Source organism: Lactuca serriola, chromosome 8 (genome assembly GCF_051521515.1).
Source record: "Lactuca serriola cultivar US96UC23 chromosome 8, Lser_US96UC23_V15, whole genome shotgun sequence".
NCBI classification, from domain to species: Eukaryota; Viridiplantae; Streptophyta; class Magnoliopsida; order Asterales; family Asteraceae; genus Lactuca; species Lactuca serriola.
This window is the reverse complement of record NC_136415.1, coordinates 318,358,487-318,382,938: the sequence shown is the minus strand read 5'-3', so window position 1 is coordinate 318,382,938 and position 24,452 is coordinate 318,358,487.

Here is a 24,452-nt window from a genome sequence, read left to right as displayed (position 1 = left end):
GCTAAGAGTGAATAGTCGTATGGCAATTTTGGAAAAGTTTCCATAATGGGAGTTGGATATCAAGAAGATATGAGAAATTTAGAAACTTTTATGCCAGAAGGATGTTATAAGGAATGTGCTTTGAATATGAGAGTTCAGATCTATGGAATTGTCTTGCGACAATCTCCATAGGAAAGTTTTGTAATTGACAAAGTCTCTGTGGCTTGTGTATATATTCATTACAAGAGGATCACTGCATATAAGTATAGAATCTAACAAATTACAGTAAGTGGCAAGAACTTAGAATGATTAGAATTGCAATAAAGATTTGGAATTGTGAAATGAGTATTGTTAGAAATGTTTATAGTTGATCTATTTCACAAAGTAAGGACCGTAGGTAAACATAGTGTGCATGCTTGGAGCATGGGATAGCTATTGTTTTAATTCAAGTATTAAGTTGATCAATCGAAACATTATACAATGAATAATGAGTAATAAATATGGTGATTAAATGAAAGGTGTTTTCTTTACGCTCAAAAGTTTTGGGGCCATATAGGATTAGTATTATTCTTATGTTTCACTTTGCATATTTTGACTTCCTAAATAATAAGATTATTCAAACTATCTACACTTTATCATACTTTGGAAGTAGGTATGAAAGAAGACTGTCATGAGTTGGCTTGTAGATTTGTCTAAGGAGTTAGGCATAACAACAAGTTTGCTGCACCATTCATGAGTACTTCTGAAATAAGATTTAGAGTATTGGATCAACCCGCACTCACTTGAATCACTACATGGAATTTATCTTGAGTGATCGTGAAATGATAATATCATATAAGTCTTCAAAACAAGATATATGAGTTTTTGACTACAAGTCGGTTATGCATTGATGGCATGAAAACACATCAGTAACTTGTTGTTATAAAACGTGTCATTGTGCATGATTTGACGAGTAGTTAGTACAAGCATATAATGTCGAAGTTTATTTATTCCCTTTTATCCTAAGAGGATTAAAAGGGATATCTTGGGCCCTTCGATGATTTTGTTTTAATTATGTGTCGGGCCCAATCAGAACTAAATTGATGTGTTCAGTTATGTTCTATGTCAGACAAATCGGAAATCGGGAAACAAATTGGTAGACAATAAGTATGACATTGTTCCATGTATTTGTCCAACTGGTATCTTGAGAACAAAGGATTATATGATCCCTTATCTAAAGGATGTGTCACTGATTGGGTCAGAGTTGACGACGGATTTTGAAAGCTTACAATTGCTAAGTCGGATCCTAGAGTTACATTGGCAGTTATAGTTATTAGACTTATCCAAGTGGGAGACTATTGGATTTAGTGTCTAAGCCCTTAACTATAATTGGGATGTACTTGACCCGATTGTAGCATAGTCCTTTTGGGTTGCCTTTACCAGTGTAATTTGATAGGATGGATTTTGAAAATAAGGTTATTTATGGTTTATTGATATATTACAATTATAATATATTAATATGAAATTATTTAATTAATATTGGTCAAGAATTAATTTTGTGGTCAAAAGAGACTGATTAAATATACGAGGATTGATTATGTAAATCAATGATTCTTATAGTGCTGGCCAATGATCCATGATTTTGTAGATGGGCTACACCAATGAAATAATCCATGGATAGTCCATGGAGGTTAAACGCATGGAGCATAAGAATGTGAAAGGTCATTAGGGTTTGCAAAGATTTAACCCTAGCGCTATAAATAGAACCCTCATGAACCAAAGTTGGTTGGACCTTCTTTTGTGAACTAAGTAACTTATTCTCTTAAGCATCCTCTTGCATATTGGTGTTTTTGAACCATTAGAGGCATCACACTTGAGGTGCTCAAGCTTTCAAAGGTCAAGAACTCTACCCTACTCAATAGGTATGCATCCAAACTAAGTTTTAATATATAGCTTCAATTGTATGCTAGCCAGGGAGAATGATTTGGAAAAACAAAATGCTTGTGTAAATAGAGAAAACATAGATCCAAAGCATTTAGGGTTGCATGTGCACCATAGAAGTGTTATAGTCCTCAAAACGCAACAATACATAACTAAGATTCTATAGCCTGAGAATGTTTGGTTTGGCCTTATTTCTTGTTCTTGTTTAATGATGGGCTTAGGGTAGGATCATGTATTCGACTGTATGTAAGATCCAGTGTTGTGTATGGATAGCATACAAGAGTGATGTAGGGTTGGTGGAAGTTTCATGAGTGGGTGTAGTGTATAGCGGGTCAGCACGAGGAATGATTAGCCACTCTGGGGAAAGTGAGAGCAGGGCGAAGGTGCACCTGTGGTGTGAGGAATTTGAGATTTAGGATTTCGTATGAGGATCTGTCTGATTTTATTTTGTTAGTGTTAGTCGGCTTCTCTGCTCGAATGTTGCTAGCTTTGTGCTTTGTGGGACCCATGTTGATGAGAGTTAACCATCAACTGAATATAGTAAAATTACATGCTATGAGGGATAAAAAATCTTAGAATAAAGGACTCGGACCTGTTACGCAGCTCTCGTTTGAGCCCAATCATTGTAGGGCTTAGTGCTTTAGTCGAAGGGTTATTTAAGCTTGGTTGCATATAATTGTATTCGTGAAATGGTTAGCTGGTGGTAGTCGAGCCCTAAGTGGGGGAGAACCAAGATTCTCGAGTTAAGTATTTTAGCCGTTAAAAGATTTCCAGCTCGTTGTTGGTTTGCTGTTTTCATATTAGATGGGCGGATGTTGATCAGTGGTCTTTTTTTTGAAGCAGGTATGCTCAGTTCCGTATGAGTCTTGATTCCCTGGATTAAGTGTCAATGTGTCCGTGACCACTGGTTGTGTGGTTCATCATTCAACGGAGGTTCATTCGAAAGTTTAATCGCGTCAGCCGAGTTTTAATGGTCAGGCTAATATATCATCAAGTTCAGCATGACTTATGTTCCTTTTGTCTTCGGGTATGTTTACCCTCAATGGTGGAGTGGGAATTTGATTCATAGGAGACTCAGGTTTTGGTAACCTTTAGGATCTTGTTTCGACTGACCGTGAGGATGTTCTCTGTTATTGATTGAGGTGTTATTTTGATTATCGCTAGTGTTTCTTCTCTCTTTGGATGAGATTATGGGTGTGGTGGTAATTCATGTAAGCTGGGCAAGATAGCAGTAGAGCCCTTGTTTCGAATTATGCGCATGGTTCTTTTGGGTTATAGCCTTTGAATCAGACCAAGAGTGTACCCGTTTTCCTATTTGCGGGTCGTGTGCGACCATGTTTTGTAAGGTTTGCTTTGGCAGCATCTTTGTGGTGCTCAGTTGGCATTGTCAAGGGATGGATTAGGACCCTTCAAGGTGATGGAATAAGGTGAGTATCTTCAGGCCCAAAGTGTTGGGTGATCGATGCGAAGGCGTCACAGAAGGTGTGATATCGTGAGCATTCAAGACATGGGTTGAGGGCCAGGGAGGGCATTCTGAAATCATGCTATTGGATCGGAGGCAATCCAGACCTATGTTGAGGACCTTGTAGAGTTATTTCATTCAAAGGATGTGGGCCTAGTGAACATGATTGTTCAATTCTTCTGGTTGTGATACTTTCGGTGTTGACGCGCTGAGGGGAGTCGGGGGAGTCACAAATCATATGGTTTGGATAAAGGAATCAAAAAGTCTCTGTGGGATGTATGCATTATATTTCCGGTTGTTCACAAGCTGTTGCTAGGGTTTTGGTTTTCAAGTTGGGATGTCGCAAGTCATAAACTTCTTTATGATTTCTCAAGTGATTGTCCAGGTAGGGTATACCTGAGTCTATAAGGGGTTGGATGTAACGCGAAAATTCTTGGATTTATCACTTGCTCAGAGAATTAGTGGTTGGTGATCGCATCGAAGAGAGTCAACGGTTAATAAGGGTTTGGTACATCATATGCTGTGGTTTTGGGTGAAGATCGCGGTCGGTATGTTTCGAGGATCAGTTTTACATGTTTCTGTTAGTGCCTCCGGCAAGGGATTGTTGCAAATTCATAATTTGATGCTCATCAAATGTAAGGAAGGGTCTTTGAGAAGAATATGACTGGCAATATTCGAGTGGGTTTTTGGTGAAAGCTCGCGTTGGGAATCGTGAGTGTATCCTTGCAAGGTCAGTACTCAGAAGGATGTGGATCAAGAAAATTAAATGTCAAAGACCTTAGCTGGAGGGTTTAGGATTTAGTTTATGTGTTTGTGCTCAAGGATAGTTCTACCTGTGTAAAGGTCGGGAAAGTGATGGGGTTTCAGTATCATAGCAGCAGCATGGCGGTTCGTCAGTTAAGGAAATCAGTTTTTTGTAGCCATTGTGCTCATGGAAAATGTTATCTTCAGGATGAGATTCTATCGAAGTAATATCTAATTCCTTTTGCTCAAGCAGAGGGTTTTCGGCAATATTAGTTGGTCTATGGTTCTATTTTTTAGTAGGAATCGCGGGTAAGCAAGGGTCGAGTAAATAGTTCGATGGATAAGTGTTATGGTTTTAGCATTGGTTCAGTATGAGCGGTTTGTCAGGGAGTCAGGCCAGTTCGAGACTTCAGGCTTCAAATAAATAGATTGGATTTCTTCGAAGGATTGGGAATTTCCTTATTCGAGTGGAGTATTCTACTGGATCAAGTTGTCTTGGGAATGTAATTTTATGATCAAGTTTGTGGTTATGCCCCTCAAGCTATCAGTCTTGTCAGGGATGATAAGGAATGATTTCGAGGACAAAATCGAATTTAAGTGGGGGAGAGTTGTAACACTGTAAAGTCCAAATAGCGGATCTTACCAGTGATCAATAGCAAACACAATCATACAAAACATGAATAAAGGCGAAAAGAGAATAAACCAAGCTTGCACACGTTTTATAACTATAAACGTCTGGTATAACTTGATGGAAAGCCATGAACACTAAGGCATCAACAACTACAAAACGTCTGACTAACCCTCTATTTATAGGTACCACGACCGAGAAGAGTTTACATCCGTAAGGTGTTTACGGCCGTAAACTCATTACAATTGTAAAATGGCTATAACAGACTCCAACTACACCAAACTACTATTACATTGCAAAGCCTAGACCAAACCACTAACTTGAGCCCTTCAATCTCCCCTTGGTTTGGTGCTAGCTTGCAGTTAACCCTTATTGACCACCATAACGTCTGCTTGCCCCATTGCCCCATTCCACATGCGCTTGTTAAGAATCTCAGCAACCATAGTTGTATACACCTTCGCAGCATCTTCAAAAACATCCTCCGCCACCAAAATTTGAAAGTTGCTTAGATAATGAATATCCCACGTTCGAAACTGTAATAAATCTCTTCGATCATAGAGTCAAATGCATCCATTCTTGAGCTTGATGACCGCAGCGGAGGTAATTTCATCAAAAACCCAACACTCCATTAAACTTAGAGATCCATCTTGATAATTTTGAAGCACAGGGAAGTGTTTGACCTGCTTGGTTGCGGGCCACATCAAAACTTGCAAAGGCTTATCAGTTTTAGGATCAATGATTTCAGGATGCTCTACTATGACGGATTCAACAGTTTTCATGGCTGGAAACCCTTTCTTAACTTGATCTTCAAGGAAGTGCTTAAACTGAGTCGCCTGTGGATTGTTTGTGAGATTAGAGAAAGGAGCTCGAGATAATACTGACAAATTGACCCTAGTCCGTGAACTGAAATCAGGACTATCTCTGTAAAGCTCAGAGTTACCACTTTTCCTTAGCACTATCCACATCTTGAGAGGATCATGAAATCCCCACGAAGAAATTCCCGACCTATCACCGAAAGTATCTCTGAATCGAACGACTTCAAGATCATTCATTGTAATCGCAGGTTAATCCCAAGAAGCATTCTGATTATAGTTTCTTTTAAACAACCGTTACCCTTTCTTAGCTGCTTCCTCTTGTGCATCATGAATGGCTGCTGAAACTTGGGGAGCTTGAGGAGGCTCATCTTCAATACGATTAACAGCTCCTGATGTTTGACTAGTTGGCAAAGAAACTGGAAAAGCTTGGACATGTAGATTAATCTTGTATTCATCAGCAGATGTCTGGTATTTATCACCGAGGTCTTCCTTAAGTTTCCTCTTCGGCTCAAAGTAGCTTGAAGTCAAGAGATTGAAGTGATCTTGGAGATCGGAAATCTTTTTTGACTTTAGCTGTTTGTCCTTAGTAAGATCAGCACTTGCATACCAAGGTTTAAATTATTAGATTTAAGCTTAGGCACTTGAACATTAAGCTGTGAATTTTCAACTTCAAGACCTGACACGCGAATGTCAAGCTCAATGTTTTTCTGACTCAACACTGATATCTCCTTCTATAGCCCTGAGATAGTTAGGTTGTCTCCTCCAGAACCACCATCCCTTATAGCAATACCTTTACCGCGAGGAGATGGCATCAGAAATTGCTCCTCAGCCATATGCATAGCTAATCTCACAGAAGTCTCATCATGATTAGATCTAGGAGGAGTAAACCCTGGTGGAATAGAGGAACCACCAACCTCAAAAGTAGTGTCAAGACCCACAGAAAAAAGTTTGGTTATGGTAAGACTGGGAGTAGTAGTAGTAGTAGGTGGTACTGGGAGGCTGCTAACGAGACTTGCAATTAAATCACTCTGCCTCGGATCCCTTCTTTGTCTTTTCAACGAAGGTTGATCAGATTGTGTTGTTGCAAACTCACTCACAAATAGCTCTAAAGTAGGAGGAACATAAACAGGAGGGGAACATCCCATAACCGTCTTCATTGGAATGGAAACACTTGCTATTTGGCCTGAAGTAGGGGTTGCAGTTTCAAAAAATTCATTTGACTCCCTTGTCTCAGTTGTTGGAAGAACAACATCATCGACAATGTTAATGATAGTGTCAAGATTCTGATTCGACACCAAGTTAGCACTGCTAGCTAGAGAAGCTGTAATATCGTCATGATCAAAACCAGTGAGATCAAGATCATCAAAGGAATCATTGTTATCGCCTTCAACATTCTCTTCAAACTCCACATGCATTCCTGAATCATCGCCTTGAGCACGATTAGACATTTCACCATGTTCTTCTGCCACATGAGTGTCATGAGTAAGAGTATCTTCATTTTCAGTACTTTCATCCTCAGTTGTTTGGAGATGACATTTCACAATGTTGTTTGGAGATGACTTCTCAGAAGACATAGGCTCAAAAGAAGCCTGGTAAGATGAACCATAAGATTTTATAGGCTCATTCGGTTCAGTGAACTTTCCAAACTTCTCAAGCGGGTATTTTCCTTGAAAAATGACATTTCCTCTACGAATCTGCTTGATGAGTCCCACAATATGAGGATGATTTCATATCCAAGGTATCACCTTCTTTTCTCACATCCGAAAACCGAGCCTCGATGAATAACTGAATGAATCTGGGATATAGTAAGAATGTATCCCGAGTTGAAGCTCGAATGTTCACAACAAATCTCGAAAAATTGAATCTCACTCCTGCAACAAGAGAAACAATAGCACCGGTATTCCTTTGAGAAATCTCATCTGCTCCCGATCTTCTCCCTGAAATGCAGCTGACAAAGACGTGTGCTAAAAATCTCCAATATTGATGTAAGAGCTTCTTTAACGTTGGAGGTGAAGTGCCTTCATAACTCATTCTCCTTAGAATTCTTTGAGTGTCTTTAATCCCAATCTTAATAGGAAAATTAGGTTGATCGTCAATTAGCAACGTCTCTCTGATAAAGCTTTCATTGATCACGATTTCGCGTCCTTGAACCATGGCTTTAACAATAAAATGACTGGTATCACTCATGTCCATGTTGGCAGTCGCCCAAAATTCTCTAATTAAATTATGGTAAACAACAGGATTTACTGTAAGAGCAGAAGCCAGATAGCACTCCCGAAGTCTGTGAATCATTGATCGAAGATCCGAATGAACAGGTGGAGGATCTGCCAAAATAATAGCAAGATTGTGCATATCCACAAATTTCAGGTTCGCCTTTTTCCTACACTCAACCATACTAAGTAAGACACAAAGCACATGCCAAACGAACAACCAAAATATTTAATTTTAATTTTGATCCCAAAAAAATAATATTAATTATTTTTATTTAAAAACTTGGGTCAAAAAAAAATATTCATTTAAATTAAATCCAATTTGGCAGTCAACGCAAGTTCGCGGTCAACATCAGTTCACGGTCAGTTCACGGCCCAAGAACACAGTTTGCGGCCGTAGAACTGTGTTTACGGTCGATGAACACAGATTTCGATCAAAACATGAAAACTACATTTAATTAAGAGTGTACGGTCGCAAAACAACACAATAAATAATCGTAGTTTGCGGTCGCAAGCAATTTACGGTCATACACACGTTTACGGCCCAAAAACAGGGTTCGCGGCCCAAGCTTGTGGCCGTAAACTCCGTCGCACCCCTTTTTATTCGACTTGTGCTTAAATGACACAGTGAATCACACAATAAAATGCATATTTCTGATCTAGAACTCATTACCTTCGAGACTAACGGATTAGATTTGCAAGATTTGACGAAATGTTTTTTGAGGAGAGAGAGTATATGAGAGGTTTGCGGCCGAAATCTTGAAAATGAAGGAGATTCCGACAATAAACTCCTTTTTATACCCTTTTTACCATTTACTTGATAACTACACAGTATTGAGCAGAGTCCAACACAGTAAAAAAATTTTAAAACCAATTATTTTTGAGGATTTTTTACTAAGGTAAAATTAAAATTAAAATTAAAAATAAAATAAAATTAAAAACTTAATTATGTACAATAAAGTAAAAGTAAAAAATAAAAGATAAAACCTTATAAATTTTAACAGCAAAAAATTGAAATAAAAATAAAATTAATTAAAAAATAAAAAATAAAAAATAAAAAATAAAAAATAAAATAAAATAATTTAGCTTCAACTAAAACATAATCTCACAAGTTTAACTACTGTGAAAGAATTTGTGACGCTGGGATCAAAGTTGTTGGACAATCTTATTCCACTTGTCGGTACCCTTATCTTCACATCTTGATCTGATCGATCGCCAGTATTGTGGTCCACTTAAATACGAGAAATTTGTGACAATTTTGGACAATATACCAATGACATGACACATGCATGTATCTTAATTGTAACTTTATTATCATGATTGGCTCAAATCCTTAAATAAATTTTGCTTAAGACCATTTAACTGACTACAACCAGGGATATTGTTGTCCACCTAAATCGAGCAGCGAGATCTACACACAATCTGCATGTGCTAAATTTTAAGTGTACTAGAACGTGTTTCCTGCTTCCTAATATGCCCAGCCATCAAGAACTTCCAGAGTACTCCTTACATCGGGTGAGCAGATAATCATTCGGAGAGAGGACAGATTCAGATTGCTATTACTTATTGTTTTAGAGGGATTGAGAAGTAGAAGGTTGCATATGCTGTGTTCCAGGTCGGATTGGAAGTCACGCAAAGGAGACAACATATGGCTAACAGTTAAGAGGAATTTCATATATAATATGCAGAGAAATAGAGTTGCATATGTTACAGTCCAAGTCAAATCTCCCGATCACGCAGAGGAGGCAACATATGACTAATAGACAGAAAGAAAGAAAACAATTTTCTACAGACCTAATTTATCGGAATTTACCAGTCGCCCCATCTAACCGGAATTAAGGACAAAATCCGCACATCGAGGAAAAGTGAATCCACAGTTCTAGATACGGGTTATTTAATGTGACCGGTAGATTCCCATGTATATCTCCCTGCTCAACCTATCCGAGCGTCGTGAAATCAGGTTAAACAGATCTAACTAGGTCAAAGTTTGTCAAGTCCTTAAATTCATTAGGTTCAACTTTCCCTAGTTAAGTCCATTTAAAATCTTTCGTGCCTACCAGCGCATCGAACACAGAACGTAGATGATTCAACTTAGGTACGTTACGCTGATTCAGATTGCCCGTTATCACTTGCTAATTTCATTTCCCGTCACAACACCTTCAAACAAAACTATCAGCAATATTTTTAATTTTCTGGATTTTTTTTATTGTTTTTGGATTTTTGAAATTTTTATTGTTTTTGGATTTTTTTGATTATTTCTCCCCCTAAATTTGTGCATGGGGAAGAGTAAAAATAAAAGAAAATGAAATGCACAAATTTAATCTATCCTAAGGAAATAAAAATTAAAAAAATAAAATTGAAAATTGAGTTGAAGAAAAAAATAAAATAAAAAAACTTAATCCTCAAAACGAATCATTTCAGAAAACATGCTAGCACATCGAAGCGAGCTTTGTTAAATGGATTTGTGAACAAATCCGCCACATTATTATCAGTGTGGACCTGTTCCAGCCGGATTAGTGAACGTTCATAACAGTCTGTGATGAAATGAATTTTAATGTCGGTGTGCTTGGTTTTAGAGTGTTGGACTGGGTTTTTGGCAATTTGAATAGCAGCTTCATTATCACAATAGATGGGGGTTTCTAAATAATTCAAACCGCAGTCCAACAGCTGATGTTGGATCCATATAACTTGAGAGTAGCAAGCCGACACAGAAACGTATTCCGCCTCCGCTGTGGAAGTTGAGACATTGTGTTTCTTCTTGCATTGCCACGAAACTAGTCTTTCACCTAGGTATTGACATCCTCCTGAGGTTGATTTCTTGTCAAGCTCACAGCCTCCATAATTACTGTCAGCAAAAGCATAAAGATCAAATTCAGAATTCTTCGGATACCAAAGACCCAATTTTGGGCTCCCTTTGATATACCGAAAAATTCTTTTTGACAGCAATAAGATGTGAAAGTTTAGGATTAGCCTGATAACGTGCGCATTGACAAACTGCAAACATGATGCCATGTCGGCTTGCAGTAAGATACATCAGCAATCCGGTCATCGATCCATAGTGAGTCTGATCTACGAATTCGCCTTCAGGATCTGGAGTCAGAAGAGGTCGTTCAGCCATTGGTGTTGAAGTAGATTTAGCATCGTGAAACTTGAACTTCTCAAGAATATCCTCCACATACTTGGCTTGATGTAGAAGGATTCCGGTTGAATTCTGTTTAACCTGACGCCCTAAAAAACATGGTCATTTCTCCCAACGAACTCATTTCGAACCGTTTCTTCATTACACCTTTGAATTCTTTACAGAGCTACGGACTGGTTGACCCAAAGATGATGTCGTCAACATAGATTTGCACAAGAATTTGATCATTTCCTACATGCTTGATAAACAAGGTCTGATCGATGGTGCCACGTGAATAACCATGCTCGAGCAAATGCTTTGTTTGAGTTGCGTACCACGCTCGAGGAGCTTGATGTAACCCATGCAATGCCTTGTCCAACTTGTAGACATGATTAGGAAATTTTGAATCAACGAACCTAGGAGGTTGATCAACATAAATTTCTTCCTTCACCTTGCCATACAAGAAGGCAGTCTTGACATCCATTTGATACACGATAAAGTTCATGAAAGAAGCATATGCTAGAAAGATACGAATAGCCTCCAGGCGAGCTACTGGAGCATAAAATTCAGTGTAGTCAAGACCCTCAACTTGTCGAAATCCACGAACTACCAATCGAGCTTTATTTCACACAATGACCCCTGAATTGTCCTGCTTATTGCGATAAACCCATCTTGTGTCAAGAGACTTCTTGTCCTTTGGTAACTCAACTAACTTCCAAACACCAAGTTTTTCAAATTGATGCAGTTCTTCATGCATTGCATCTACCCAGATGGGTTCATTCAGAGCCATTTCAACATTCTTGGCCTCTATTTGAGAAATAAAGCAAGAGTAGAGACAAGTATTAACATCTCCACTCTGACTTCTCGTTTTAACACCGTCACCCAGCTGACCAATGATGTTATCGATCGGATGATCGCGTTGAACTCTTGAAGGTATCTCTTGGCTGATATCATTGAGAGAGATAGGAAGGGTGTGAATGTTGATACCTCCTAGATTTGCTGAGTGAGCCGTTCCAGAAAGCTCTGCCACGAACTCATTAGAAATAAATTCAGGAAAGATTAGTTCCATAAAGGTTGATGTGGTTGCGGAAGCGTCATTGGGCATGGACTCTCTCTCCATAGGTGTAGATAGTGTAACTTCAGCATCAGGAGTATCATTTTGGACTAGAGATTTAGGACTGGAGATTTAGGACTATCAAGTTGCGCAGATGACTCCCTCTCTGGTGAAGCAGTGAACTCTCCCTCAAGCTTAGCAGAGGACTCCCCCTCAGACATAGTAGAGGACTCCCCCTCAGATGAAACCGGAGACTTCCCTTTGAAAGAAGAAGGGGATTCAGATGGAGGTCTGTAGACAAGTTCTTTGTCTTCGTCTTCAAAAATCTTCTTCAAACCAGAAACAAATCCAGATGAGCCACTTGAAGGCACATTTATTGATTTGAATAGCGATGTGTAATCAAACAGCCGTTGTCAACTAATACAATTCCACAAGTTGTTTTGTCTTCTTATTATAGACTCTATAGGCAGTGCGAGCAGCATACCCTACGAAGTTACAATCATCGGCCTTTGCATGAAACTCCAGGTTGGCATCTAAGTGAACAAGAGTGCAAGGGCAGCCAAATACACTGAAATGACTGACTGACGGCTTGTGACCATAGAGAATCTCATACGGGGTCTTAATCTGATCTTTGTTGATCAGCACTTGATTCTGAACATAACAGGCAGTTTTTATCGCCTCAGCCCAAAAGAAAACCGGTAGCTTTGAATCACACTGCATCGTCCTTGCAGCGTCCTTTAAAGTTCTATTCCTTTTTTCAGCAACACCATTTTGTTGAGGTGTGTCAGCAGAACTGAATTGACGCATGATACCCCTTTCTGCGCAAAAGTGATCGAGTACAAAATTCTTGAACTCTGTACCATTGTCGGTATGAAGCGCCTTCACTCGATTATTTGTTTCGTTCTCAACTAATACAATGAACTTCTTGATCAAATCAGCAACTCCAACTTTTTTGGATAGAAAGAAACCCACGTAAACCGAGAGAAATCATCAATCACAACAAGGCAATAAGAATTTCAGTTGATGCTAAGAACATTTAATGGTCCAAACAAATCCATATGAAGCAATTGAAGCAACTGGGTAATTGAGTTGACCTGTTTTGGCAGGTGTGGTTTTCTATGATGCTTTCCTTGGGCACATGAGACACATTTTTCAAACGTAACGTAGTCCTTGACAGGTAATCCACGGACCATCTCATTCTTCGCAAGACGATTCAAGTTCTTGGCATTAGCATGACCTAGTCTTCTGTGCCACAACATTGCAGTTTGTTCGGAGATCTTGGAGAAAAGGCACGTAACTTGTTCTGAAAGATTGCTATTAATGTCAATGATATAGGCATTCCCATCCCTTTTAGATTTTACAATAATCCATTCCTCTGGGATAACAAAGTCTGGCTTGAGAATCATGCACTCCTTATTAGTGAAATGCGTAGAATAGCCCTTGTCACAAATCTGAGAAACACTTAACAAACTATGCTTCAGCTCGGGAGCAAAATTAACATTCTCGAAACTTAAAACCCCATTCGATACAGTTCCTCGTTGAGTGATTTTACCACCTTCTCCACCCGCAAAGGAGATGTATCCCCCATTAAATGATTGAATGTTGTGCAGTTGGGTGATATCTCCTTTCAAATGCCGGGAACAGCCGTTGTCGATGAACCAACGTCTGATGAGATTTCCACGCAACTGTCCCTGCAAAATGTGCGGGTTTAATTAGATTTGGGAACCCAGGTCATGAATTTCTGGGTGGCCTTGATACCTTTTCATATTGATAATTTTCGGAATTTTTAGAGGACATAGAAGATGAATTAGAAACTGGTTTGGGCAACCATTGATAATTTGGTTTTCTAATTGTCCCGGGTGTTTTTGAGATTGAACGAGTATCAGTTTGCTTAAGGCATGTGGGTTTTCTACTAGATTTGGTTGAAGACTTACTGCTGCCTCTTGACGAAACCAACCTTGGCTTGGCCATGCTCGGTTTTGGCAAACTGCCTGGGACTTTGTGATAAAAAACCTTTTTATGCCTTTGAAAAATGGCTCGTTTTCTACTTCGATAATCTTTCCAATCACCATTCTGGGAACGATTTCTAGAGGACTTTCTAGTTAAAGACCTTCTTCTGGATTCGTTCTCTCCTCTTGGAAATTCGAAATGTACAAACATACGATTTTGACAATTTCTAGCTATATGACTACCAACACCGCAATTGAAACAAATCTGTTTGTTATTGTTATAACTTGTGCTAATTGATCAGATTTGTTTTCCATACTATCACCCTTGCTTCTCTCACAAGAACATGAACAAGAATTAGGTTGTGAGGCAAGCGAGGGTACATTAGATGGAGAAGTCTATGAAATTGGTGTTTTCTCAAAATCATTATCACACACATCAAAATTGTCAACCAAATTGTTCAAACCAGACTTTTTCAATCCATTCAAAATAGTATCAGAAGTAATAGAAACACCACCATAAAAAACATTGTCATTTGAAACATCAGAAAACATATTGTCTTTATTTAAAACTAAAACTTCAGGTTTAGACTCGATTTTATTTTCAGAAACATATCCTTCAACTTCGTGCTTTGACTGATTCAAGGATTGATCTGCAGGAGAAGTAGAAATATTAGTACTTTCAACATTAAGAAATCCTCCCGAAATAAAACCAGATGGCTTGCCATAAACCATAAATGGTTCATTAGCAATCTCTTCTTTGGACAGAGGCTTGTGCTGATGTGAATGATTGAAGGGAGGGGGCACTTGATTATAACCTAGACCTTTTGATTGATTTTTCTTAAATTGCATGTAGTGGTCTATCATATTTGCAGCTACCTCACTTGAAAAATCATATTTTCTAAAATCAAAATCAGCAGTTTCAAATTTTCCCTTTAAAGATTCAATTTCAGCCACTAGTTCAGCATTCTGTTTCACTACATAATCATAATTTTCACATTTATTACTGTAGTCTTCCTGAAGTCTCCTAAAGTCCTTAATTTTTTATTCCAATTGAGCTTTAAGTGGTTTTTGAACTTTTCTAAGTTGGTACCCTTCATATCTAAGGTCTTCTACTTCCCTTTTCAATGAGTCATTAAGTTCACAAAGAATCTTAAGGTTTTCTACTTCACTGCCTAACGTCTCAATTTTCTCATGCAGAGTGTTAACATAATCAATACAAGCTTGAGAGTATCATGGTGGACTTACCTCGTTTGAATTAGGTTCATGAGAAGGGGATACCATCAATGTAAACTATAGCTCCATCATATTATCTTCAGCTTCCACAATCTCTATCGGGGCATCATAACAAACTTGTGCCTGGTAGGCAGTTTCAGGTCCAGATAAGTTCAGGGCCTGCATCTGATCCTCCCAATCAAATGACTGAGCGACCATAGCCTTCTCATTGTTCATTTGAGTACCACTTCGATTGTTTCCGACTGTAACAATTATCGTATCATTATTTAATCTTTTGTTTGGATGTGTACAATCACGAGCAAAATGCCCTGGCTCATGGCAGTTGAAACATCGCAGCTTTCCCTTGCTGAACCTTACCTTTTTGTCAGCACTCATCCCCCAGTTATTCTTTCCGGCCTTTTTGGCAAATTTTTTCACCCTAAAGACTACCATGGCAATTTACCATATAATATCCATGTCCTCAATGTCTTCAGGGTGAATCTGATCAAGATCGGCAAATGATAGTTGAGGCAGAAGATCCTCGACTACAAGTGCATTGTAGCAATTGACAAGCCCCGAAGCATGTGCAAGATTCTCATCACCCTCCTTTCCCTTTGAAGAAGAAGCTCTAGTTGAGGATGAATCAGCTTGAGTAGTCACAAATGATTGATTCTGCGAGAACGGCATGGCTGATGCAGAGGAAGCTGATGGAGTGAGGAAAGTCTGAATCTATGCTTTTGGAGTGTTAAACTGATGATCTTGCGGAAGGAAGAGAAAAAGAAAAAGATCAAAGAGCATTGTTTGAAGAAATGCCAAGGTTCGCAGCTGAATATGAGTTCACATGGTTGATTTCCCGCTGCTTGTCATCAATGTCACACGCCTTGATGACTGCCGTTACTTCAGCGAAAGAGAGACGGCTGATATCCTTAGTCTTCTTAATGACATCTACATTCATGTCCCAAGATTTTGGGAGAGCATTTAGCAGCTTCTTGTTTATTTCTGACTTTGTGTAGAAGATCCCAACCACAGTCATTTCTGTATTGAGTGTTGTGAACCGCTGCAGCTGTGCTTCAAGAGTTTCCAGGAACACAACTGAACATATTGAATCGTTGTCGCAACATGTCTTGGCGACTCTCTCGCATGTCTTCGTTCCCTTCATAAACCTCAATTAGGGCTTCCCACAAAGCTTTAGCAGACGTATACTCTCTGAACCCTTGAGCAATATTTGGTGACAGGGCCATGGTCAAGATGGCCAACGCCTTCTCCTGCTCTTCCACACTGTAAAAGTCTTCATCAGTGTAATTTTCTATCTTCTTATCAACCACTTGCCCCACAACTTAGTGGTTATTCTGACTGGATCCTTGATGATGCGTTTCCATATCTTGAAATCATTCATTTTTATGTACTTGTCTATTCTATACTTCCACTTGGGAAACCCATCAGCAGACATTAACCTTGGAATTCATGTAGTGGTGCCCATGACAGCATCAAGTTCTTGAAAATGAGTTTGACTTTGAGATTCCATTATTATTGTTTAATAAATGTGAAATAAAATAAATTAATTAAGATTTAAAATTAAAAAAAAAATTGATTTGCTGTCAAAATGAGTTCACTGCCCAAAATTGGTTTGCGGCCGTAAACTCGAACTTTGCGATCGAAAGGGAATACGGTCCAAAATTTACGATTCAAGAATACAGTTGAACATTCACAGTCCAAGGCTTTACGATTGAAGTATACGGTCCAAGAACTTTGATGGGATTGCAGCCGTAAACAGAGATTATGGCCGTAAGCTCGAGCCATAATCAACAAGTTTTTCAGTTTCTCGATGAAACCAAAAAGCCTTTTGCAGAAAAACACGAACTTAGTCTCAAGCCAATTAGAACTCGCTACAAAATCGATTGTAGAATGCCTTTGACGCTGGTCCTGCTCTGATACCAATTGTAAAGTCCAAATAGCGGATCTTACCAGTGATCAATAGCAAACACAATCATACAAAACAAGAATAAAGGCGAAAAGAGAATAAACCAAGCTTGCACACGTTTTATAGTTATAAACGTCTGGTACAACTCGATGGAAAGCCGTGAACACTAAGGCATCAACAACTACAAAACGTCTGACTAACCCTCTATTTATAGGGACCACGACCGAGAAGAGTTTACAGCCGTAAGGTGTTTACGGCCGTAAAGTCATTACAACCATAAACTGGCTATAACAGACTCCAATTACACCAAACTACTATTAGATTTCAAATCCTAGACCAAACCACTAACTTGAGCACTTCAAACACTCGGTTTCGAATTGCTTCATTATTCAAGGTCGTGACCCGATCATCAGTAATGATAAGGCTTAGGGCCTTTAGGAAGAAAGGTTTAGGCCCATTTGAATATGGGTAACGTTGGTTATGTGATGATAGGGTTCGGTTTGTGCTTTAGAGCCCAACGGTATCGGTAAAGGTGTTGGTTCGGGCCTTTTATAAAATTTGGCTTTAGTTTCGGTTAGTGTTCAGACTAGATAAAGGTTAGAGATGTATAGGGCTTCTTGTTACCTTTTCGTGGATATAAAGAACGTTGAAAACGGATAAGGGATGCAAAAGTTATGACCATTTAAAGTTAGAGGGGTGTTGGGCCAAAACGGGTACGAATGGTGTATAAGGGAGGTACGCATGGCATACACGAGAATTTGGACACAGGTGCATTTGGGAACGCCCTACATTCCCTAAGTGAACGTGTTGTATTTGTCAGCTCATATTACAACCCTAATTTAGGGTCTTGGATCCTGTTTGAAGACCTAAACTCACCTCCAATCCTCATTTCCTTCAGCCTCCATCCTCTCTAACCCTAAGAATGAAACCCTAGCCTCCATTTGAGTGATTCTTTCCAAGTAATTTATGTGTGTTTTGGTGCCTGAGGAAGAGGAATGAACTTCTTGAAGAGTTAATGCTTGACTTGGAGCTTTTGGATCCAAGCTTTGTGCACCTAGATCTATTTTCTGGAGGTATAAAGTTTCAACCTGCACAACTCTTTCATGCAGATCTATCTAAATGGTATTTTGTTATGGTTTTGGTCCCTTTGAGGTGGTTCTTGTGAGTAAAAGTTACTCCGGAACCTTTGAGCTTCATATTTGGTCCTTGTTGAGGTTATGGAGTCATAAAGTTTGGATCCTGATGGGTATAAACCTTCCATGCATGATTTAGTAGTCATAAATAGTAAGTACTCCACCACTCGAGTCCCCAACCGTCACTGGATGTCGCTCGCAATCAATCAAAGCCGCAAATCGGCTCAACCAATCCATGCCCACTATAACACAGACATCCCCTATCGCTATCGGCACCAGATCTATCGGAAACTCGACACCAAAATTCTCCAAAACACATCCACGAAAGACATCAGTAGCAAAAATGTCATGCTCTTTAGCTATGGAAACGCTCAAGGGTCGACTCAAGGCCTCGCGAATGATGCTAAAACATCGACTAAAGGATAAATACACAAAGGATCGACTTGCACCCAAGTTAAATAGCACCGAAGCAGGAAATTTTTTTACAAGGAAAGTACCTACGTGAATCACAAGATAAGCATAAATAGATCAAATCACTAACATAAATAAGGAGATACATACCAACAACAACATCAACTGCTGCGCGGACCTCCTCGACAGTCAGCTGATAAACTCTCCCACGAGCTCTCGGAGCCTCGGCCTTCCCCGAACGACCATCAGTAATACACAAGGTAGCAAGAGCAGAGGCCTGTGCTAAACTCTGAGTGAGTTGAGGACACTCAACCTTCCTATGGCTAGTTTGGTTGAAATGAAAGCAAAATAAAAATCCCTTGGGGCAATGCATCGCCATATGCCCCTCCTTGCCGCATTTGAAAAAAATCCATGACCGACAAGATCCCTCGTGACTCTTACCGCACTTGCCACAAGTGCCGCCCTTCTGGCCTACTGTTCTAGAATCAATGGGCTTGAAATGCTTGGTCGCCGGCTGCAACTTCACTAGCCTCCTATCTCTTCCCTGAAACTCTCTCTCCGCTCCTATCTAGGTGTCCAGCTCGATCTCCCTCCACCAGGCATTGGTCTGCAGCTTAGCCAATGTCCGATATGATGAGTTCGCCACAAACTCCCTAATATCCCTCCTCATAATGCTCAAGTACCCGTTCACACATGCCTGCTCTGTAGACACATGCTCAGGGAAGAATAACGACCTCTCGTGGAACATCCTCATGATCTCAGTCACCATCTTTGTCTTCTACTTGAGAGACAAAAACTCCTAGGCCAATCGTTACCTCTTCACCTGGGGAACGAAATCATCTCGAACAGCTCGGTAAACCTCTCCCAAGTCACTGTAGCTTGCTCTGCAGGAGAATAATCAGTCGTTAAAAATTTTCACCAGTCCTTCACCCCCAAGCGAAGCTGGTTCAACGCAAATCGAGCCTTCAGGTTCTTAGAGCATGAACATGTATAAAAACATCCCTCAACATCAGAGATCCATCTCATCGCAATAATCGGGTCCTGGGTCCCGTCAAAATCTGGTGGCTTCATGTTGTTGAACTCTCGGAACATCAAGGAATCATTGTAACGTCCACAGATCCGGGCTAGTCAATTTAGAGGCAATAGGGGTAAAAAACGACTTTTCAACAAAAGATTATTTAGAATAAATTGATGTGATATATAACCTTTAAATCTATGAAGATCGATTAGATCTCAAATAGGTAAGTAAATATAAAACTGTAAGAACACGAAAATAAGAACGAGACAAGATCGAATCAAACGTGTCGAATCATGAAACAAAATCCTCAGAAGAGCTCGATTAAGAACATCAACTGTAGAGGATTGGTAGGTTACAAGAACGATTAAAGAAATCTGTAGATACTATCGTTACGCTCTAGATTAATCTCTTAAAAAATTAACCTAATATGCATGCAAGCATATACTTATATATTAAACATAATGGGCTCTCGGTTGGACAGGCCCAAACCGGAATACAAAATAAATAAATAAACATTCGAGCCCAACGACGCAATACTTAACCAAAACTTCAGCCCAACAATCTCCCCCTTTGCGTCAATTGGAGCGAGACCTTCACTTGTTACTTGGGCCAGCAGCGGAGCCAGGTACCTTCTTCTTCACAGTGTTAAACAGACAAGAGATTAGAGCCAGAATCGTCTGCCTGAACCTGATGTACCATTGGATCATGTCGTTGAAGTACTTAACATCATCCACTGCATTCTCTTTACACCTTCGAATGATCAATAATACATGCTCTAGACAAGCAGTGGTGTAGAGATGTTTGTCAGCTAAAGCGAAGAGACATTTTTGTCCTTCGGCTCTAGTGAACATAACCGAGTTGCGTCTCGGGTCGATCTTGCCCATCTTCATTTGGTTGAGATCACTGGCCGATCCCACAGGAGCTATCTTCGGTTTCTTCTTGAAGACAGTAGCGACCTCCTGATCCATCAGGGCAACCTCCATGATATAACAGACAATCATTCTCTTGATATGGTCTATAATCGGACCATATTCAGCTTCATTTGTCAAGAGAATGTTGTGCAGAACAATCCAATCATGAGGATTTAAGTTCGGTAGATCCGCCAGAGATATAAGGTGTTCAGTTTTTGCAGACCCGCGAATCACCTTGAACCGAACGTTTATGAATCTTCCTTCGGTGTAAGGCTTCAATACCCGAATGTTCACTATCTTCTGGGCGCTCCAAGTTAAGTACTGAGGACGAGCAGTCTTCAGATAGAAATCGATGAGCTCCCTATCAAGTTCAGCGTTGGGATGAGGGACTTCAAAGATATTTGAGAAGGCATGGAAGATGAATGCCTTTCGAGTCAACGGCATGTCGAACTGTGAATCGACAGAATTAACACAGTCGAACGAAATCACCGGCTCGAGCCATAAGATGCTGGGAGTATCTATGGCCTCTTTGAACAAACACTCCCGAGTCCAGGAAGGGAAGAGAGTCTTCCTGCTCTCGAGGAGATCGTGGGCTTCCTTCTGCTTGCGTTCGGCTTCCTCAGCCTCTCGCGCCACACGATTAACATCATCATCCACATTGCGACTGTTCTTTCGTTTCAACATGTCAGCAATGGTTTTATCGTCTTCATCTTCATCTTCTTCCTCAGCTATATTTTTCCCTTTGTTCTTCACACCCGAACCCAAAACTTGACCAGTTGAAGGTGGTTCCGTAGTGTGAGTAGCTTTGGAGGAAGGAGGTGGTTTCGATCCGGTCTGCTTATCTTCTCCCCCTTGTTTCGGAATGGACACGAAACTCGGTAAGCCTTCTATTTTGCTGAGAAGGGCCAAGGCAGGAGCAAGTTTTTCAGCAAGGGTTCTCCGCACCGAATAGTTTAGAATCGGATCGTGTGCTTCTAGGATGTTTGATAAGACAGCTTGTACATCCGAAACACATGTTTTAATGACTTCCCTTTCGGATCGAAGAGCTTCAAGTTGTTGTTGTGAGTTTGAAAACTGCATGCTCTTGATCTTGAGGGCAGTGGTTTTGCTCGCCAGAACGTCCATCAAGGAGTTTTCAGCTGCGAGATCCTCCTGAAGCTTAGCGAGGCGCTCGTCGATGGAGGCACGAAAGGCCGAGTTGTCGTTGCTTATTGTTTGGCGAAGGGCAGCGAACGAAGTCAACTCCGTTGAGACGAACTTGGCCAATTACTGAACAATCGGTTCCAAAGTTGTCTTTGTGGCGTCGGCGCTTTCCTGTAAGGACTTCAACAGGATAAAAGCGTCGGAGAATAGTTTATCGACTTTTTCGGTCGTAGCCTCACAGGCTTTGGTAGAGGAATCGATGGCGGCAGTAGCTGAGGCTACCGAATCATGCTGAGCCCTGGAGAAGGCATCAACAAGCTTCTGAAGTGCAGCTTCAGAGAAAGAGGACCGTCGGTTGGAAGAGGAGGCGAGAAGTAAGTCAACCTTCTCGTTGAGCTCCTTAAGATGCTTCTTTGTCACTGGACCATCATCCTCTTCATCACTCTGAACTTGAAACGGACTGAAATAGACCGAATCAAAGGTCATGTGATCACCGCCAAGGAATGGGTTGTCTCCATCAGAGGCATTTTCTGGAGATGGTGGAGGTGGTGAAGCTGGGGGTGTTGTAGTATGGGTATGTTCAGGTTGAGTATGGGGTGGGGTAGTTTCGGGTGGTGGTTCAGTATGGGTTTTGGTTTGAGGAGGTTCGGTTATGGGTGGTGTTTCGGTTGCACTGGTATGAACCCCCGTATCAAATACGTTGGTTGTAACCTTTGCAGTGGTTGTTGTTGTATCAGTAAAAATGGGTGGTGGTATAGGGAAAGAGGTTGGTGGAATAGTGGTAGTGGGGATTATGGTCGGAATGGAAGTAGGAATGGTTTGAGGAGGTGAAGGGATTGGTGAATTATGAAGTTCCATCTCAGGGGTAGGTGAGCGAGGTGGAGTGTTGCCTCTTTGAGGGGTTTCGCCTCCTTGAGAGCCATCCGATCCCGAATGCTTATCTTCGGAGTTACTTGAAGAAGAGGGAATAAGAAGCTTGCGCTTCGGTTGTGTCTTCCTCCTCTTCGGCTGTGGTGACTGTGCAGCCTTTGTCTGTTTCCTCTTCTTAGGAGAACGACCCTTAGGAGCTTTGGTCGCTTGCTTCCCTTTGTCCGCCTTTTTGCCCCTGGGCACCGGTTTGTCTGCATCGTGGATGGACCTGAGCATATCTGGTGTAAGTTCCCTAGGACCAGTTGCCCTGAATTCCTTGATCGTCCGTATGAGCCTGCTGTCAGAGGGCACGTCGGCATACATTGTCTCCGGAATGGAGCCAATAAACGAAAATTTAGATGCATCAGAAACGATGATCTTCTTGGTATGAAACGTACCAATAGAAGACATCGATGCAATAGCAGCAGTGGGAATGTCGAACTTGTCCATCGCCCACTTTGTGATTAAGATCCAGAACCGGGCAAGCGACACCTCAGAATGTCGTGATGATGTAGTGTTAGTGTGGAATCCCGTTGAATTACGATCAAACACTTGTTAAGAAATGTTGAAAGGCTTTTTTTTTAATTAGGCTACATAGGGGTGGCTTACTCTTTGATGCAACAATTCTAATCTTGAAATAAGAAAGAAAGGGATCAAAGTACTTGTGAGACCAGTGTAGTCTGTTGAACAAGTAGGTAGGAATTTATTTTAAAATGGCGTGGAAAAATAGAAAATCCTAAAAAAAATAAAAACTGGATCACAAGGGTAGAAAAGTTATGGTGTTTAACAATTTCATAGGAATCACACAAAATAAAATTTGAGATTTCATGAAAGTACAACCGTCAATTCTTTGGTGAAAACTTGAGCAAATTAATTGATCACCGTCAATGCAGATTTGGTGTTGAATTTTGGGTTTCACTCAGCTCGTAGTAACATGAAACTAAGATCATAAACACAGATGTTGTGTAACCATAAACCTCAGTGGTAATTTCTGAGAGTCTCAAGGGTTACGTTGATGAAACGAATGTAATGGAGAGATGTAATGGAGATGGTGTAAGAAAATAATGTACCTCAGCTGCAAAAAGAAGGACCAAGCAGAAAACTCTTAACTCATGTGAGAAGAGAGTGAGGTAGCTCACGATTAGAATAAATGTGGTAGCCTTATTGGGAAGACAAGGTTTGTTTATACCAGGTCATGAAGGCTATTATTCAAAATCTTATGAGGTTTGGGACACATACAACAACATGCTTCTAGGGACACTTAATTAATTCAACATATATATCCCCATAAACGAATGAACACACAAAAAAATAAGTAAAAATTGAGTTAAAAAAAACTTTGTTAAAAAAAAAACGAAAAACCGAACCCGAATGTTCGGTTAGTATTGGTTGGAATTTTTTTTTTTGAAAAACCGAACCCGAGCGTTCGGTTGGTTTCGGTTCAGCAAAATTTTGAAAAACCAAACCCGAGCGTTCGGTTGGTATTGGTTCAACAAAATTTTGGAAAACCGAACCCGAGCGTTCGGTTGGTTTCGGTTCAACAAAATTTTGGAAAACCGAACCCGAGCGTTCGGTTGGTTTCGGTTCAACAAAATTTTGGAAAACCGAACCCGAACCTTCGGTTGGTTTCGGTTCAACGAAATTTTGTAAAACCGAACCCGAACCTTCGGTAGGTTTCGGTTTTGGAAAATTTTGAGAAACCAAGGGATTTAGACATACAATTGGAAAATACTTGCAAACACTAAGAAAAACAATTTTGTACAAGAAATATACAACCAAGAACAACTACCTTTGAAGTAATGAGCGAGTCGGATGGTTTAACCGATCCCGAACGTTCGGTTGGTTTCGCTTCTTACGTTTGAGGGTGAGATGTAGTGTTAGGTACTGACTCTGATTCCATCATACCTAGCCCTTG